This window comes from Tamandua tetradactyla, chromosome 3 (genome assembly GCF_023851605.1).
Source record: "Tamandua tetradactyla isolate mTamTet1 chromosome 3, mTamTet1.pri, whole genome shotgun sequence".
NCBI lineage: Eukaryota > Metazoa > Chordata > Mammalia > Pilosa > Myrmecophagidae > Tamandua > Tamandua tetradactyla.
Genome location: NC_135329.1, coordinates 51,070,244 through 51,085,087, shown reverse-complemented (window position 1 = coordinate 51,085,087; position 14,844 = coordinate 51,070,244). Strand labels below are relative to the sequence as shown.

The 14,844-nt window shown below is 36.7% G+C and overlaps 1 long non-coding RNA gene across 1 annotated transcript in view; it reads right to left on the bottom strand.

Moving 5' to 3' along the window:
- Positions 1-2,875: 2,875 nt before the first annotated feature.
- The window catches only part of LOC143677290 (uncharacterized), a 126,322-nt gene continuing 114,353 nt past the window's right edge, over positions 2,876-14,844 (bottom strand). The window contains exon 4 of the long non-coding RNA XR_013172494.1: positions 2,876-2,961. This is a non-coding gene — a long non-coding RNA (uncharacterized LOC143677290). The remainder of the gene's footprint in view (positions 2,962-14,844) is intronic.

Below are 14,844 nucleotides of genomic sequence, written 5' to 3'. Positions count from 1 at the left end.
GAGGGAGGGGTAAGGGGTATGGTGTATATGAGTGTTTTCTTTTTTATTTTTATTTCTTTTTCTGGAATGATGCAAATATTCTAAGAAATGACCATGGTGGTAAATCTACAAGTATGTGATGATATTGTGAGTCATTGATTGTACACTAACTATGGAATGTTTGTATGTTAAGAATGTTCATCTTGTATGTTGTTTTGGTTTGTCAATATATATATATATATATATATATATATATGTATGTGTATATATATATATATATGTGTGTGTGTATAAATAGCTCCAAAATAATAGAAGTGAAGGAGAGATAGCAATTCAATGCAATACATGACCCTGGATTGGATCTCCGGCTGTAAAATGATTAAATTAAAGAACATCCGTGTTCTTAGGAGATATATACCAAAGTATTTAGGAGTAAAAAGGCGTAATGTGTGCAACTTATTTCTCAAATGTTTCACACAAGCATAATTAACTCGTTTGCCTGTGTTTATGTAAGACAAGCAAAAGAGAATAACAAAGCAAATGTGACAAAATGTAAATAATTAAGGCAGTGCACTGGTGGTTCAGTTGCAGAATTCTGGCCTGCCGTGCCAGAGACCCTGGTTTGATTCCTGGAGCCAGCCCATGATAAAAAAAGAAAAAAAGTGAACAGTTTACAATCAGTGAATTTGGGTAAGTTATATATGAGAGTTCTTGGCACTATTCTTCCAATGTTTTTATATGTTTAAAATTATTTCAAAACATTAAACTAATAAAAGAAGCCATGGGAAAAATAACAGAAGCAATGCAGGGAACAGGAAAACATTGCTGAAAGCATAATTGACATTCTAGGAGAGATCTAAGAAGATACAACATCCATGAAACTAGAACATGCATAAAAATGAAACATTGAGAGAACAATATTAAACACTTCTAGGAGAGAAAATACATAGTTTCAGAAATGAAAAATAAGTATGAAGAAATCACCCAGGAAATGTAGCAAAAACATAGTCCAGGAGTAAGTTCAAGATATAACTAATAAAAAATGGAGGCAAGAAGATATGAAATAATGAATAGCTCAAAGACATTCCAAGTCCTGTACGACGTGGTTGAACTTACTGAAAACTGCATCATGAATTTTCAGAACATTGAGTTCATGATGAAATCCTAAAATTTTCCTGAATTGTGGGGAGAGGGGAGAAACAGGCTCTTTAAAAGAATTAAATAAAATTTCACTGGGTTTTCTTTAAAACAGCACTGGAAGATAGAAGAAGTATGATTTGTGTCTTCAAAATTTGGGGGAAATGATTTCCAAAACAGAATTCTATATTAAACAAGTGATCGAATAAAGCACAAAGTCTTAAAAATTTACTCCAACGCACTCTTTCTTAAGAAGCTACTAGAGGAGTTGTTGTAGCAAAATAGTAAAGTAAACCAATGAAGACAACGGAGATGCAGAATAACACCTCAGATAACTGAGGTGAAGGATGCCACTGAAGGAGGACACACATGGAGACAAAGTGTGCAGCCCTCCTAGGGAGTATTCAGTCTAGAAAGGATCAAGAGGAGAGGGCTCTACAAAGAATACCTCCCACACAGCGATGAAGGTGATAAGACACCTCATGTGGCTACATGGATCTAAAGATTTATGTTCTGGAAAACAGCTCAGAGCTGCATTAGTGACTGGTATATAGACAACCAAGAAAATGAAAGAAATAAAGGAAAATTACTATTTCTGTGGGTATCATAAAAGAAATGTGATCAATACAATACATAGTTTACATAATTCAGCTGTGAATAATCTAGACATAATAATGTAAACACTAAATATTGGTTTAATTAAAATGAATATTCAAGTACATCGGGAGGGTAAGACGGTGGGGGAAGAAGGCACAAGAAACTAGCTCCTGTGTTCTGTAGTGCAGATCGCTAGGCAATACTTAACACTAGGAAAATTAACATTGACACATCATTTTAGAAATATTGGATGCAAATATTAAAATGAAAATCTGAATGTGAATGTCTCTGGGAAGCTGAAATCAGAAAGCATTTGCTTTTTTTTTTTAACGTATTGCCTAACTTTCAGACAATAGAAAGTAACCACTCAGCTAAAACTACACAAATAAAATCAAAAGGTCAGACTAAGAAAGAGAGTGGAAGAGAATACAATCAAATATCTGTGAGTTTTTGTTCTGATCCTACATATACAATACAGCGATCTGGCAAAGAAAATCTAGGCAGATAGATGAAATATTAATTTGCACATACATCTGTTTTGATTTTCCTATTTGATGGTTTTCCTGAAATGTACTTTGCATTATTAAATGACATAATTGCAATCTGGTCTTACTACTCCATAACCTACTTCTCAGAGAAAAAGTTCCTCCTAATCCCACTCAAGTACAAGAAATTGGCTCTTCAGTATATATGTGAAAGAGGGGTTCTCGAAATCTACAGAAAGGAACTCCTCAAAGGAATATTTCTTGGTAATTTGTTTAAAGAAGTAACATGTTAGGTAATCAACTGATGGAAATAACCTACCAGGCACAATAAAGTTAAGAGCCCTCAAAAACAAAATTCTGAAAGAGAATTTCCTCTCCTACAATTAAGAAAAGGGGCCCCAGCAGGTTGAGCTCAGTTAACCAGGGTTCAGCCCGATTTATCTTCATAGCCAATAGGAGAGAGAAACCTGTCTTTCTGAGTCCTGCTCAGGCTACTATGAAGAGTTTTAATCTTCTTTTAATCAGAAAATGTCATATATAGAGGCAAAAATGCTGAAAAGTGAAATTCAGGTGTATGCATGACAATGAAAAATTAGTAATATGATCAAATGTGAGGCAGAGAAACTTGGGGACTCGGGGCGGGATTATTTAAAGACATGCTAATTAAGGACTTACAACCTTGGAAACACAGGCGAATATGTTCTGGATGTCTTACGGTCACCAGCATCTCTGGAACCATGTGATTCCACCTCATTTTGAGTCTCTGTATGAGAAAGCACATGTAGGAAGTATCACTTGTTGGAAAATGTTCTGCATTAAATGAATGATGTACAAATGGGGCATGACACTTTTAAGGAATAGTTTTTGTAAATTAGGCCACATTCCTCTTATAATGAAATAAACATGATTTTTGTTTTTTTATTTAGAAAAAAAAATTTATCACTGATAAATGTCAGTCAGGTTTCTTAACAAACAAAACTTTTGGCAAGAAAGTTGATGGGGAGGACTTTAGGAAGATGGCGGCTTAGTAAGACGCGCGGATCTTAGTTTCTTCCCCAGGACAGCTACTAGGGGAGTAGAAATGATACAGAAAGTGCCCAAAGCCACAACAGAGATAAAAAAGACAGCGTACCCCATCCTGGAATGGCTGGCTGGCTGAGAGAAGCAGCTCGGGTGAGATCGCCGAGGCGCGCGGGCCTCACCGGGCGGGGTGGCAAGCGGCCGGAGTTACTCCCTTCCCCCTTCCCGGGCCGGCTGGAAGAATTGGAGAGGCGGTCCCCTGAAAACAAGGCGGCTGGAGCCCACACCACGCGCAGCCCCCCGGACCAACTGAGAGAATTGGATCGGAAATCCCCAGGCCGCGGAGAACGGTGACGGGTGGGGGAGGCCCCTTCCAAACCCGTGACTCCCGGGGAACGTGCACTCTCTCGGGCGGGCCGCTGCTGCTGGCGCCCTCCCGCCACGCTTGTCGCCCAGGGCCGACTAGGAAATTCGGACCGGCTCTTTCCCGGGCTGCGGCGACCAGCAACCCTCCCTGCATTCAGACCCCGGGCTGGCTCAAGCCGCTTCGGCTAGCGAACCCCCCGGACGGCGAGAGTTTTCCAAAGTTTAAGGTCCCAGAGCACCTTTTATTGGTGGGACCCGCAGACAAACGTGTGCCACGAGCACCACCTACTGGGCAGGATAAGAAAAACAGAACCCAGAGATTTCACAGGAAAATCTTCCAAACTTTTGGATCCAATACCCAGGGAAAACTGTCTAAATGCGCAGACGCCAACAGAGGATAACGGATCACGTGCAAATAATTGAAAATATGGCCCAGTCAAAGGAACAAACCAATAGTTCAAATGAGATACAGGAGCTGAGACAACTAATGCTAAATATACGAACAGAAATGGAAAACCTCTTCAAAAACGAAATCGATAAATTGAGGGAGGACATGAAGAAGACATGGGCTGAACATAAAGAAGAAATAGAAAAACTGAAAAAACAGATCACAGAACTTATGGAAGTGAAGGACAAAGTAGAAAAGATAGAAAAAACAATGGATACCTACAATGATAGATTCAAAGAGACAGAAGATAGAATTAGTGATTTGGAGGATGGAACATCTGAATTCCAAAAACAAACAGAAACTATCGGGAAAAGAATGGAAAAATTTGAACAGGGTATCAGGGAACTCAAGGACAATATGAACCGCACAAATATACGTGTTGTGGGTGTCCCAGAAGGAGAAGAGAAGGGAAAAGGAGGAGAAAAACTAATGGAAGAAATTTTCACTGAAAATTTCCCAACTCTTATGAAAGACCTAAAATTACAGATCCAAGAAGTGCAGCGTACCCCAAAGAGATTAGACTCAAATAGGCGTTCTCCAAGACACTTACTAGTTAGAATGTCAGAGGTCAAAGAGAAAGAGAGGATCTTGAAAGCAGCAAGAGAAAAACAATCCATCACATACAAAGGAAACCCAATAAGACTATGTGTAGATTTCTCAGCAGAAACCATGGAGGCTAGAAGACAGTGGGTTGATATATTTAAATTACTAAAAGAGAAAAACTGCCAACCAAGACTCCTATATCCAGCAAAATTGTCCTTCAAAAATGAGGGAGAAATTAAAATATTCTCAGACAAAAAGTCACTGAGAGAATTTGTGATCAAGAGACCAGCTCTGCAAGAAATACTAAAGGGAGCACTAGAGTCAGAACCGAAAAGACAGAAGAGAGAGGTATGGAGAAGAGTGTAGAAAGAAGGAAAGTCAGATATGATATATATAATACAAAAGGCAAAATGGCAGAGGAAAATATTATCCAAACAGTAATAACACTAAATGTTAATGGACTGAATTCCCCAATCAAAAGACATAGACTGGCAGAATGGATTAAAAAACAGGATCCTTCTATATGCTGTCTACAGGAAACACATCTTAGACCCAAAGATAAACATAGGTTGAAAGTGAAAGGTTGGGAAAAGATATTTCATGCAAATAACAACCAGAAAATAGCAGGAGTGGCTATACTAATATTCAACAAGTTAGACTTCAAATGTAAAACAGTTAAAAGAGACAAAGAAGGACACTATATACTAATAAAAGGAACAATTAAACAAGAAGACATAACAATCATAAATATTTATGCACCGAACCAGAATGCCCCAAAATACATGAGGAATACACTGCAAACACTGAAAAGGGAAATAGACACAAATACCATAATAGTTGGAGACTTCAATTCCCCACTCTCATCAATGGACAGAACATCTAGACAGAGGATCAATAAAGAAATAGAGAATCTAAATACTGCTATAAATGAGCTAGACTTAACAGACATTTATAGGACATTATATCCCACAACAGCAGGATACACCTTTTTCTCAAGTGCTCATGGATCATTCTCAAAGATAGACCATATGCTGGGTCACAAAGCAAGTCTTAACAAATTTAAAAAGATTGAAATCATACACAACACTTTCTCGGATCATAAAGGAATGAAGTTGGAAATCAATAATAGGCGGAATGCCAGAAAATTCCCAAATACCTGGAGGCTCAACAACACACTCTTAAACAACGAGTGGGTCAAAGAAGAAATTGCAAGAGAAATTAGTAAATACCTCGAGGCAAATGAAAATGAAAACACAACATATCAAAACTTATGGGATGCAGCAAAGGCAGTGCTAAGAGGGAAATTTATTGCCCTAAATGCCTATATCAGAAAAGAAGAAAAGGCAAAAATTCAGGAATTAACTATCCATTTGGAAGAACTGGAGAAAGAACAGCAAACTAATCCCAAAGCAAGCAAAAGGAAAGAAATAACAAAGATCAGAGCAGAAATAAATGAAATTGAAAATATGAAAACAGTAGAGAAAATCAATAAGACCAGAAGTTGGTTCTATGAGAAAATCAATAAGATTGATGGGCCCCTATCAAGATTGACAAAAAGAAGAAGAGAGAGGATGCAAATAAATAAGATCAGAAATGGAAGAGGAGACATAACTACTGACCTCACAGAAATAAAGGAGGTAATAACAGGATACTATGAACAACTTTACGCTAATAAATACAACAATTTAGATGAAATGGACGGGTTCCCGGAAAGACATGAACAACCAACTTTGACTCAAGAAGACATAGATGACCTCAACAAACCAATCACAAGTAAAGAAATTGAATTAGTCATTCAAAAGCTTCCTAAAAAGAAAAGTCCAGGACCAGATGGCTTCACATGTGAATTCTACCAAACGTTCCAGAAAGAATTAGTACCAATTCTCCTCAAACTCTTCAAAAAAATCGAAGTGGAGGGAAAACTGCCTAATTCATTCTATGAAGCCAACATCACCCTCATACCAAAACCAGGCAAAGATATTACAAAAAAAGAAAACTACAGACCAATCTCTCTAATGAATACAGATGCAAAAATCCTCAATAAAATTCTAGCAAATCGTATCCAACAACACATTAAAAGAATTACACATCATGACCAAGTAGGATTCATCCCAGGTATGCAAGGATGGTTCAACATAAGAAAATCAATTAATGTAATACACCATATCAACAAATCAAAGCAGAAAAATCACATGATCATCTCAATTGATGCAGAGAAGGCATTTGACAACATCCTTTCCTGTTGAAAACACTTCAAAGGATAGGAATACAAGGGAACTTCCTTAAAATGATAGAGGGAATATATGAAAAACCCACAGCTAATATCATCCTCAATGGGGAAAAATTGAAAACTTTCCCCCTAAGATCAGGAACAAGACAAGGATGTCCACTATCACCACTATTATTCAACATTGTGTTGGAGGTTCTAGCCAGAGCAATTAGACAAGAAAAAGAAATACAAGGCATCAAAATTGGAAAGGAAGAAGTAAAACTATCACTGTTTGCAGACGATATGATACTATACGTCGAAAACCCGGAAAAATCCACAACAAAACTACTAGAGCTAATAAATGAGTACAGCAAAGTAGCAGGTTACAAGATCAACATTCAAAAATCTGTAGCATTTCTATACACTAGTAATGAACAAGCTGAGGGGGAAATCAAGAAATGAATCCCATTTACAATTGCAACTAAAAGAATAAAATACCTAGGAATAAATTTAACTAAAGAGACAAAAAACCTATATAAAGAACACTACAAAAAACTGCTAAAAGAAATCACAGAAGACCTAAACAGATGGAAGGGCATACCGTGTTCATGGATTGGAAGACTAAATATAGTTAAGATGTCAATCCTACCTAAATTGATTTACAGATTCAATGCAATACCAATCAAAACCCCAACAACTTATTTTTCAGAAATAGAAAAACCAATAAGCAAATTTATCTGGAAGGGCAGGGTGCCCCAAATTGCTAAAAACATCTTGAGGAAAAAAAACGAAGCTGGAGGTCTCACGCTGCCTGACTTTAAGGCATATTATGAAGCCACAGTGGTCAAAACAGCATGGTATTGGCATAAAGATAGATATATCGACCAATGGAATCGAATAGAGTGCTCAGATATAGACCCTCTCATCTATGGGCATTTGATCTTTGATAAGGCAGTCAAGCCAACTCACCTGGGACAGAGCAGTCTCTTCAATAAATTGTGCCTAGAGAACTGGATATCCATATACAAAAGAATGAAAGAAGACCCATCTCTCACACCCTATACAAAAGTTAACTCAAAATGGATCAAAGATCTAAACATTAGGTCTAAGACCATAAAACTGTTAGAGGAAAATGTTGGGAGATATCTTATGGATCTTACAACTGGAGGCGGTTTTATGGACCTTAAACCTAAAGCAAGAGCACTGAAGAAGGAAATAAATAAATGGGAACTCCTCAAAATTAAACACTTTTGTGCATCAAAGAACTTCATCAAGAAAGTAGAAAGACAGCCTTCACAATGGGAGACAATATTTGGAAATGATATATCAGATAAAGGTCTAGTATCCAGAATTTATAAAGAGATTGTTCATCTCAACAACAAAAAGACAGCCAACCCAATTACAAAATGGGAAAAAGACTTGAACAGACACCTATCAGAAGAGGAAATACAAATGGCCAAAAGGCACATGAAGAGATGCTCAATGTCCCTGGCCATTAGAGAAATGCAAATCAAAACCACAATGAGATATCATCTCACACCCACCAGAATGGCCATTATCAACAAAACAGAAAATGACAAGTGCTGGAGAGGATGCGGAGAAAGAGGCACACTTATCCACTGTTGGTGGGAATGTCAAATGGTGCAACCACTGTGGAAGGCAGTTTGGCGGTTCCTCAAAAAGCTGAATATAGAATTGCCATACGACCCAGCAATACCATTGCTGGGTATCTACTCAAAGAACTTAAGGGCAAAGACACACACGGACATTTGCACACCAATGTTTATAGCAGCATTATTTACAATTGCAAAGAGATGGAAACAGCCGAAATCTCCATCAACAGAAGAGTGGCTAAACAAACTGTGGTATATACATACGATGGAATACTATGCAGCTTTAAGACAGGATAAACTTATGAAGCATGTAATAACATGGATGGACCTAGAGAACATTATGCTGAGTGAGTCTAGCCAAAAACTAAAGGACAAATACTGTATGGTCCCACTGATGTGAACAGACATTCGAGAATAAATTTGGAATATGTCCTTGATAACAGAGTCCAGCAGGAGGTAGAAACAGGGTAAGATAATGGCCAATTGGAGTTGAAGGGATACAGATGGTGTAACAGGACTAGATACAAAAACTCAAAAATGGACAGCACAATAATACCTAATTGTAAAGTAATCATGTTAAAACACTGAATGAAGCTGCATCTGAGCTACAGGTTTTTGTTTTGTTTTGTTTTGTTTTGTTTTGATTTATTTTACTATTATTACTTTTATTTTTTTCTCTATATTAACATTCTATATCTTTTTCGGTTATGTTGCTAGTTCTTCTAAACCAATGCATATGTACTAAGAAATGATGATCATGCATCTATGTGATGATGTTAAGAATTAATGATTGCATATGTAGAATGGTATGATCTCTAAATGTTGGGTTAATTTCTTTTTTCCGTTAATTAAAAAAAAAAAAAAAGAGAGAAGGTATAATTGGAGCTGAAGGGATACAGACTGTACAATGGGACTGAATATAAAAACTCAGAAATGGACAGCACAATACTACCCAATTGTAATGCAATTATGTTAAAACACTGAATGAAGCTGCATGTGAGGTATAGGTTTTTTGTTTTTTTGTTTGTTTGTTTGTTTGTTTTTTTCTTTCTATTATTGTTTTAATTCTTATTCTGTTGTCTTTTTATTTCTTTTTCTAAATCGATGCAAATGTACTAAGAAATGATAAATATGCAACTATGTGATGTTATTAAGAATTACTGATTGTACATGTAGATTGGAATGATTTCTAATTTGCATCAGTTTAGAGGAACTAGCAACACAACAGAAAAAGCTAAAAATGTTAATATAAAGAAAAGAAATAAAAGTAGTAGTAATAGTAAAAAACAACAACAACAAACAAACCAACAAGCAAACAAAAACAAAAAAAAAACCCTATAGCTCAGATGCAGCTTCATTCAGTATTTTAACATGATTACTTTACAATTAGGTATTATTGTGCTGTCCATTTTTGAGTTTTTGTATCTAGTCCTGTTGCACAATCTGTATCCCTTCAGCTTCAATTACCCATTGTCTTACCCTGTTTCTAACTCCTGCTGAACTCTGTTACCAATGACATATTTCAAGTTTATTCTCGAATGTCCGTTCACAACAGTGGGACCATACAGTATTTGTCCTTTAGTTTTTGGCTGGATTCACTCAGCATAATATTCTCTAGGTCCATCCATGTTATTACATGGTTCACAAGTTTATCTTGTCTTAAAGCTGCATAATATTCCATCGTATTATATACCACAGTTTGTTTAGCCACTCTTTGTTGATGGAGATTTTGGCTGTTTCCATCTCTTTGCAATTGTAAATAACGCTGCTATAAACATTGGTGTGCAAATGTCCGTTTGTGTCTTTGCCCTTAAGTCCTTTGAGTAGATACCTAGCAATGGTATTGCTGGGTCGTATGGCAATTCTATATTCAGCTTTTTGAGGAACCGCCAAACTGCCTTCCACAGTGGTTGCACCCTTTGACATTCCCACCAACAGTGAATAAGTGTGCCTCTTTCTCCGCATCCTCTCCAGCACTTGTCATTTTCTGTTTTGTTGATAATGGCCATTCTGGTGGGTGTGAGATGATATCTCATTGTGGTTTTGATTTGCATTTCTCTAATGGCCAGGGACATTGAGCATCTCTTCATGTGCCTCTTGGCCATCCGTATTTCTTCTTCTGGTAGGTGTCTGTTTAAGTCTTTTTCCCATTTTGTAATTGGGTTGGCTGTCTTTTTGTTGTTGAGTTGAATAATCTCTTTATAAATTCTGGATACTAGACCCTTACTGATATGTCATTTCCAAATATTGTCTCCCATTGTGTAGGCTGTCTTTCTACTTTCTGATGAAGTTCTCTGATGCACAAAAGTGTTTAATTTTGAGAAGCTCCCATTTATTTATTTCCTTCTTCAGTGTTCTTGCTTTAGGTTTAAGGTCCATAAAACCACCTCCAGTTGTAAGATCCATAAGATATCTCCCAACATTTTCCTCTAACTGTTTTATGGTCTTAGACCTAATGTTTAGATCTTTGATCCATTTTGAGTTAACTTTTGTATAGGGTGTGAGAGATGGGTCTTCTTTCATTCTTTTGCATATGGATATCCAGTTCTCTAGGCACCATTTATTGAAGAGACTGTTCTGTCCCAGGTGAGTTGGCTTGACTGCCTTATCAAAGATCAAATGTCCATAGATGAGAGGGTCTATATCTGAGCACTCTATTCGATTCCATTGGTCGACATATCTATCTTTATGCCAATACCATGCTGTTTTGACCACTGTGGCTTCATAATATGCCTTAAAGTCAGGCAGCGCGAGACCTCCAGCTTCGTTTTTTTTCCTCAAGATGTTTTTAGCAATTCGGGGTACCCTGCCCTTCCAGATAAATTTGCTTATTGGTTTTTCTATTTCTGAAAAATAGTTGTTGGGATTTTGATTGGTATTGCATTGAATCTGTAAATCAATTTAGGTAGGATTGACATCTTAACTATATTTAGTCTTCCAATCCATGAACACGGTATGCCCTTCCATCTATTTAGGTCTTCTGTGATTTCTTTTAACAGTTTTTTGTAGTTTTCTTTATATAGGTTTTTTGTCTCTTTGGTTAAATTTATTCCTAGGTATTTTATTCTTTTAGTTGCGATTGTAAATGGGATTCGTTTCTTGATTTCTACCTCAGCTTGTTCATTACTAGTGTATAGAAAAGCTACAGATTTTTGAATGTTGATCTTGTAGCCTGCTACTTTGCTGTACTCATTTATTAGCTCTAGTAATTTTGTTGTGGATTTTTCTGGGTTTTCTACATATAGTATCATATCGTCTGCAAACAGTGATAGTTTTACTTCTTCCTTTCCAATTTTGATGCCTTGTATTTCTTTTTCTTGCCTAATTGCTCTGGCTAGAACTTCCAACACAATGTTGAATAATAGTGGTGATAGTGGACATCCTTGTCTTGTTCCTGATCTTAGGGGGAAAGTTTTCAATTTTTCCCCATTGAGGATGATATTAGCTGTGGGTTTTTCATATATTCCCTCTATCATTTTAAGGAAGTTCCCTTGTATTCCTATCTTTTGAAGTGTTTTCAGCAGGAAAGGATGTTGAATCTTGTCAAATGCCTTCTCTGCATCAATTGAGATGATCATGTGATTTTTCTGCTTTGATTTGTTGATATGGTGTATTACATTAATTGATTTTCTTATGTTGAACCATCCTTGCATACCTGGGATGAATCCTACTTGGTCATGATGTATAATTCTTTTAATGTGTTGTTGGATACGATTTGCTAGAATTTTATTGAGGATTTTTGCATCTGTATTCATTAGAGAGATTGGTCTGTAGTTTACTTTTTTTGTAATATCTTTGCCTGGTTTTGGTATGAGGGTGATGTTGGCTTCATAGAATGAATTAGGTAGTTTTCCCTCCACTTCGATTATGTTGAAGAGTTTGAGGAGAGTAGGTACTAATTCTTTCTGGAATGTTTGATAGAATTCACATGTGAAGCCGTCTGGTCCTGGACTTTTCTTTTTAGGGAGCTTTTGAATAACTAATTCAATCTCTTTACTTGTGATTGGTTTGTTGAGGTCGTCTATTTCTTCTTGAGTCAAAGTTGGTTGTTCCTGTCTTTCCAGGAACCTGTCCATTTCTTCTAAATTGTTGTATTTATTAGCGTAAAGTTGTTCATAGTATCCTGTTATTACCTCCTTTATTTCTGTGAGGTCAGTAGTTATGTCTCCTCTTTCATTTCTAATCTTATTTATTTGCATCCTCTCTCTTCTTCTTTTTGTCAATCTTGCTAAGGGCCCATCAATCTTGTTGATTTTCTCATAGAACCAACTTCTGGTCTTATTGATTTTCTCTATTGTTTTCATGTTTTCAATTTCATTTATTTCTGCTCTAATCTTTGTTATTTCTTTCCTTTTGCTTGCTTTGGGATTAGTTTGCTGTTCTTTCTCCAGTTCTTCCAAGTGGACAGTTAATTCCTGCATTTTTGCCTTTTCTTCTTTTCTGATAAAGGCATTTAGGGCAATAAATTTCCCTCTTAGCACTGCCTTTGCTGCGTCCCATAAGTTTTGATATGTTGTGTCTTCATTTTCATTTGCCTCTAGGTATTTACTAATTTCTCTTGCAATTTCTTCTTTGACCCACTTGTTGTTTAAGAGTGTGTTGTTGAGCCTCCATGTATTTATGAATTTTCTGGCACTCCGCCTATTATTGATTTCCAACTTCATTCCTTTATGATCCGAGAAAGTGTTGTGTATGATTTCAATCTTTTTAAATTTGTTAAGACTTGCTTTGTGACCCAGCATATGGTCTATCTTTGAGAATGATCCATGAGCACTTGAAAAAAAGGTGTATCCTGCTGTTGTGGGATGTAATGTCCTATAAATGTCTGTTAAGTCAAGTTCATTTATAGTAATATTCAGGTTCTCTATTTCTTTATTGATCCTCTGTGTAGATGTTCTGTCCATTGATGAGAGTGGTGAATTGAAGTCTCCAACTATTATGGTATATGTGTCTATTTCCCTTTTCAATGTTTGCAGTGTATTCCTCACGTATTTTGGGGCATTCTGGTTCGGTGCGTAAATATTTATGATTGTTATGTCTTCTTGTTTAATTGTTCCTTTTATTAGTATATAGTGTCCTTCTTTGTCTCTTTTAACTGTTTTACATTTGAAGTCTAATTTGTTGGATATTAGTATAGCCACTCCTGCTCTTTTCTGGTTGTTGTTTGCATGAAATATCTTTTCCCAACCTTTCACTTTCAACCTATATTTATCTTTGGGTCTAAGATGTGTTTCCTGTAGACAGCATATAGAAGGATCCTGTTTTTTAATCCATTCTGCCAGTCTATGTCTTTTAATTGGGGAATTCAGTCCATTGACATTTAGAGTTATTACTGTTTGGATAATATTTTCCTCTACCATTTTGCCTTTTGTATTATATATATCATATCTGTCTTTCCTTCTTTCTACACTTTTCTCCATGTCTCTCTCTTCTGTCTTTTTGTATCTGACTCTAGTGCTTCCTTTAGTATTTCTTGCAAAGCTGGTCTCTTGGTCACAAATTCTCTTAGTGACTTTTTGTCTGAGAATGTTTTAAATTCTCCCTCATTTTTGAAGGACAATTTTGCTGGATATAGGAGTCTTGGCTGGCAGTTTTTCTCTTTTAGTAACTTAAATATATCATCCCACTGTCTTCTAGCTTCCATGGTTTCTGCTGAGAAATCTACACATAGTCTTATTGGGTTTCCCTTGTATGTGACGGATTGTTTTTCTCTCGCTGCCTTCAAGATCCTCTCTTTCTCTTTGACCTCTGACATTCTAACTAGTAAGTGTCTTGGGGAACGCCTATTTGTGTCTAATCTCTTTGGGGTGCGCTGCACTTCTTGGATCTGTAATTTTAGGTCTTTCATAAGAGTTGGGAAATTTTCAGTGATAATTTCTTCCATTAGTTTTTCTCCTCCTTTTCCCTTCTCTTCTCCTTCTGGGATACCCACACCGTATATTTGTACGGTTCACATTGTCCTTGAGTTCCCTGATACCTTGTTCAAATTTTTCCATTCTTTTCCGGATAGTTTCTGTTTCTTTTTGGAATTCAGATGTTTCATCCTCCAAATCACTAATTCTATCTTCTGTTTCTTTAAATCTGTCATTGTAGGTATCCATTGTTTTTTCCATCTTTTCTACTTTATCTTTCACTTCCATAAGTTCTGTGATTTGTTTTTTCAGTTTTTCTATTTCTTCTTTATGTTCAGCCCATGTCTTCTTCATGTCCTCCCTCAATTTATCGATTTCGTTTTTGAAGAGGTTTTCCATTTCTGTTCGTATATTCAGCATTAGTTGTTTCAGCTCCTGTATCTCATTTGAACTATTGGTTTCTTCGTTTGACTGGGCCATATGTTCAATTTTCTGAGCGTGATCCGTTATCTTCTGCTGGCGTCTGGGCATTTAGTCAGATTTCCCCGGGTGTTCGACCCCACAGGTTGAAAGTTTTTTCTGCGCAGTCTCTGGG